This window comes from Hyalella azteca, unplaced genomic scaffold (genome assembly GCF_000764305.2).
Source record: "Hyalella azteca isolate HAZT.00-mixed unplaced genomic scaffold, Hazt_2.0.2 contig12764, whole genome shotgun sequence".
In the NCBI taxonomy this organism is placed as follows: domain Eukaryota; kingdom Metazoa; phylum Arthropoda; class Malacostraca; order Amphipoda; family Hyalellidae; genus Hyalella; species Hyalella azteca.
Window position 1 is genome coordinate 474,134 of NW_025942712.1, and position 5,988 is coordinate 480,121.

The following is a 5,988-nucleotide window of genomic DNA, read 5'->3' on the forward strand; positions in this document are numbered from 1 at the left end:
ACCAGCAGCTGGGGCGACTCTAAATTTTGTTAGGGGAGAAGCAACTATACGCAACTATTTAGAGTATGCAGAAATATACGTGCAAATAACACGACACGGAAAAGAGCATTTTCCACAAGTTCTTATTACAAGAAGATAACACATTTTGAACTAATTTTTTTATTAGGCTACTGGCTTTTTCCGATACATAAAATGAACAAACGAAGAATTTCGATTGATATTCGCTTACAATTTCTTAAATATTGTTTACAAGCAGGTTAGCCCGTTAATTGGGTTAGCCTGTATAGGTTGGAGGATAAATAATATCTGAGATTTAAGAACTCCGTCATCGAGAATCCACGTATACAGAATTTCACTATTCCGAATCGAGTTAATAATTTTCAGTAATTAAAATTTTCAATAATAATAACTTTATTAACGAAATACCCTGCCGAACTAACATCTAGCGCTCTTGTGTTTGCACTGTCGCGTAAAATTTTATAATCTGAATAATATTTACAATTATCGACTAAATAAAATGTCGATTTTCTAATCAAACTCTCCCCTAATCCAACTCTGATTTTCCAAGTCCCCGCATTCCACCACAAAAAAAAAATCGAAATTTTATTCCAAGGTAAAATTTAGACAAGAAATTTCAGAGAAATTTAGACGAGAGCTAATTTCAACTCAGCATCTGCTATTCTGTTCCCAATTTTAAATTTAATATGTTGCCATGTTTTATGAATCAGCGTAGAGAAGTTTCCGTTAATTTAGTAATGAGCAACAGATGCGCAGGTAAACCTTTACGCCACGGCCCGAGTTCAACTCAGCGTCATTTCATGATTATGTTATAACCCGGGCTGAATAACCTAGCTGTTTAACAATATATTTATAACTTGAAATTTAATTTAATTTTGGTCGGATGGCAAGTTTATGTCTCATGACGTAACAGTATATCAATTCGGGATTCGTTATTATTTTTTTATAGTTGGGATGAAGACTTGTGGTGATAAAGGCACCCACCAAGGGCTCCTAATTTATGCTATTTGGCAAGAAGAAAATATAAAGTTTAAATATGCATTAACTCGATTCAAAATTTCTACGTGCAATTTAAATTTTGTAAAAAATTGGGTTTTCCGTTCGGGAAGTCCACAGTAACAAGTTCACAAATGAGCGATCACAGCTGAGTCGATGATTGAGGAGAGGAATCTCCCATGGCAACAGATAATCTATCTAATATGCTGCAGGAAAAACACGTCCATTAAAGCATAATAGGCACTTCAACATACGAACTTAACGGTATTATCATTAATATATAATTTTTACTTGTACAAAATTTTCATGTATGTAAAAAATTATGAGGGTAACATATTTACAGGTTGAACGTTCAACAAATTTACATAAGTTATCATGACTTCAATTTTTTCGTCTCAAATTAGAGTAATTTTGCACGACCCTAGCTCCTGCTTCACTTGCTGCATCCCGTCGTCTTCCACTCGCACGAATCACACTTCGCATGAGCGCTGTAATAATCATCACACTGTAAAATATAATAACGATGCTATGACCGTTATCCTTTTCAAGTCTCATTTAGGATATTGATCCACAAGGTACTTTAAAGTCGTCGTTGTATTACTGATCTGAAGTACGTTCTTGCACCAATTGTGATGTATGATAAAATTTTCTGCAACAGAAACATGTTTTCGAATGTTAATTTATATTTTCATGGCACTGAGGTTCTCAACTTTCTTGAATCAACGAGCAGTAGAAGTAGCATAAATTTTTAAAACCCACCTTAGTAAAAAATAATTGGAACTCCGCCTCTCACTTGAAGTGAAGCTCTTCAGTGCAAGAGGGAGTTTCTGCGAGACAAATGGGAATTGCTTCAATTGAGGCAGCCATCCGCTGACAGCTCTGGATGATTGAACTGTAGATGGTCAAATGTCGGCGCTATTCAGCTCCGCTGGTACAAATGCGAACTGTTTGAATCACGATTCATGTCAAGTTTGATTATTGCGATCTTCATTTGTATTTCTTTAGTAAAATATGCCTACGAATTATGCGTCACCGCATGCATGAAATTTTACAATTTTTCCTGAAAGAATTTTTGTTTGAAGACATTTTTCATCACTCTAATTCAGCGAAAAGTAAATGTTTTTTCCGTTTAAAATTCGTCTCGATCTTTAACAACGATCAGCGAGTAGTGCCACGGGCAAAATACATATGTCACAACGACAAACTGACAAACAATATAAACTTCCTTGAAATACATTGCTTCTGCATTTCAAATTTTTGACTCAGGAAATTCAGTAATAAATTCACTTCTTAAAAGAATTCACCTGATTCTTTTCATTGAACGCAGATATTAACTTGTTTCGCTCCTTTTTGCTGCCGTCCTATTAATTGGCAATTACCTGGATACTATAATCTTATTTACTAACATATTAGTCATACTCATATGAATAAGCATATTAGAGTCATATTTATGAGCATGCTCTGTTGCACTGAAATTCGAGGCTCGCCGTTCCTTTGTCGCACGGTGGTATCAAAGTAAACATTTTGCAACAGACTTCTCGTAGTTTACTGTAGGAATCAAAAGATCCCGTAGACGTTTTTTTATGAAAATATATTTATGCGATGACTTGGCATTCATCAAAGGCAGTTGGTATCAGGGTAAACACAATAACACTAGGATTCCGCACAATGATCAATTTTTGAATGCCAGCACTTCAATCCAATTAACTGAATAAAAATGAGTGAGTGTGCTATAATAACACAATGCGGACGATTTACCTCATATTCTGGGCTAAAAATCGTGGATGGTTATAGCTGGCCGGAGGTAAGAACAGTCCATTAATTATTCTGCAGCTATTTTCCACTGAATGAGAACGCCCTTGCCACTGTGTTTTCAAGCAGCCGGCGCCTTCATTAGTGAATTAATTAAACTCGGTGTCCGGTCCGCGTTTTCTTGCAACACTGTTTGTGCGAAGGTCCTAAGGCTGTTTTGCAGTCCTCATAAGGAATCTGAAATGTTTATTGGAGAATCAGATAAATTGATTCTGATCATCTTGCTTTGGCTAACTTGTGCAGTGTTAAATAATGACATGTGAAAACTCGTTCGTCAAAGATAACATATTCAAATTCTGTATTATAATATAGATGAGTGCATTGAACATTGATTTAACGAAACGTTTATTGACGAGCATTACAAATACAGTTCATTTTGCAGAATAAAAAGGCTTGAGAATCGCGGCAGTTGCCCGAAAAAAATTCATTCGATTTTTTTATTTGATTTTCAAATTTTTAAAAATTTGATTCGCTTTCCAAATCAAATGATCCAAGTATCGTATATTTTGCCGGTATTGGGCGGTGCGCAAAATCTCATTGACAAACTTCAACATTTTAGGAAAAGCTTCAGTAATTGGAGTCTAGAACTTTCTATAGAAACTGTTCAAAAGGATTACGATTTAATTGCCAGGTTTTATTAAAAATGCTGAAGGACTTAACATAAAATGAAAAACAGATTCCAGGTTTCTCTTTCGCTTCCATAATTGAAATAAATTTTTTAATATCCTCACGGGATTTATAGAATTCGAGACTCAAAATTCGTATGCAATTTTTATGCAGCGTAAAATACTAAGAAGCGTTATCGAGAAAAACTAAGTAGTATCATACTTATTCATCGATTTGCCTATAATGAAAAACCTATCCTGAATACTCCTTTCTTGTTTTCAAATTATTCACTATTGTGATAGAGTGAGAGATAGCAGTGAGAGACAATTAAGTTTCTACGAAGTGTTGATAGAATTGAAACAAATAATCAATGTGGGCTCCATATTAAGAAATGATGAGTCATTTTTCGAACTTATGGAAAATACAAGAAACTTGAAAAATGTATCTTTACTGTCAAAGCGCTCTGGAAAAGATTGCAATAACGAAACAATGTGCCTGAAAATAGATGACCGGTGATATATGTATTTTTTTCTCGAAATAACAGTGCCCAAAGTCTGAGTATCACATGGGTGCTTAGGTAAAAAGTTTGCAGGTGTTTATTGTGTATTAAATTGAATAATTCAGATTGCCAAATCTTCACGTAACTTTGAGAAACATTATTCATTCAGTGTTAATGAATTAACTTCTATAGTTGCGAATTTAGTTATCTTCGCACATCTATCTGCATCCAGTAAAACAGGTTCTTCACTAAAAAAAGTATCTGTATGCAAAGCTTTTATCACTGACTTCAAGTGTTTGAGATTGGAAACATGACTTCACCACCGCGTATGAAACCTTCCCCGATAGCAAACCATCAACTCGAGTTAGGAGGACCACTTCGAAGACGCAGTCATGAAGGTATCGGTCAGGGATCAACTAAACCCATCCTGAAGCGTCAAACAGAACATGTCAGGCAGATATCCAAAAGACTGAGCTCGCTAGAAGACAGCTCCAGCTCCGGAGACGGTTGGCTCAGTGCTGGATCCTTCTCAGATTTGTGTCACAGAAGCCAATTTGAAGGCAATGGTGAGACTCCATACCCTCATCGAAAATTCAGTGCTCCGGTGATACCATCGCTCATGAGTCCAGCACGTATTACACGTCGACAAGAGAGTGTCACTTTCGAAGAATCAATACCGGTGATCGTGAGAAGACGTGGATGCACAATGACCGTAAGAATCGTTTCCGTTGATGATGTTGAAGTTGACGATGAATGCGACGATGTTTACGTCACTGGGCGAGGACTACGTCTTCCTAGAACAGCCAACACCAACCGTGTGTTTTCATCTGGCTGTATGAGCGCCGGGTCTCGGATTGCTAAGACTCCGTCACCCAGTCCCAGGCATTTGTCTTCTCTTTCTCTACCGCAGGTAAGTGAGAGCGAACCACTCAAACCTCAACAATACCAGAAACACTATATTGGTAGACGCTAAAAAAATTACCGGACAAAATCCTCTAAAAAATTAAACCGTGTGAAAATAAAAAACAAAATGAGTTCAAAAAATTCGAAAATCGTTCGACGAGACAAAATTATTTTCTTATGGGTATGAGTGTATTCTATAAATTATTAAACTTATTATCTTCGTCTTTTGGACTTAGTTGTTGATTCAATTGATAGACTGATCAATGATTTCGCCGAAGCAATGTTTAATTTTCTGGATAGAATGATGAACCTAACTGCCAAATTTAGGTGGCGTACTTATGATTTCAATGAAGTTATTTCACTAGGTATCATATAATAATAATATAGAGGTTTCAGCGTTTATTAGGTCGTAGGCTTGTTGCCAATTCTCATCATCGCAGAACATTCACAGCTTGTTGCGGTCTCAAACTCACAATTTACTGCTCCAGTTCTGATGTGCTTAACCGCCCGGCCTCCTCGCCGATTCTGACCAGAAACTGGCGCACAGAGCTGGGATCGAACCTGCGCCTCTCTGCTCCAATCCTGGTACTCTGAACTGTAACCACTGGGCCACCTTGCCCAGTGGTCAATAAGAGATTGAGTTGTTGCAATCCGATGTCAAGGGTAACAAATCCCGTGTTTTTTCAAAATCATTACAAACCTAATTGCAAATTTTGAGGAAATGAATGAGTCTAAGTGTAATCAATACCTTTTAACAAATGAATCGCGACAATTTTGTTTAATGAATCGCTGTCGCATATCTCGCTAATCAGAAGCTATAATTGAAGGTTAATAATTTTTTTAGCTTATCATGGATAAGATGGTTAAGATAAATTCATTCAATCTATTACGGTTAAGATAAATACATTTTCATTGAGGTTTGATGGATAACAAAATTTTTCATGTGGAAAGAAATTTTGTGTTAGAAGTGAAAGTAAAAGGGTTATTCGTAAAAATTCTAGTTTTCTACCAATACTCAATAGTTTGAAATTTTTGCAGGTGGACTAAATACAGTTCGGTCAAATATAATTGCAGATAAGTTCAACGCATTGACTCTGTTTATAAATGATAATTAAAAAAAAGTTTTTGAGCTTCAACAATTTCGTTAAAATTAA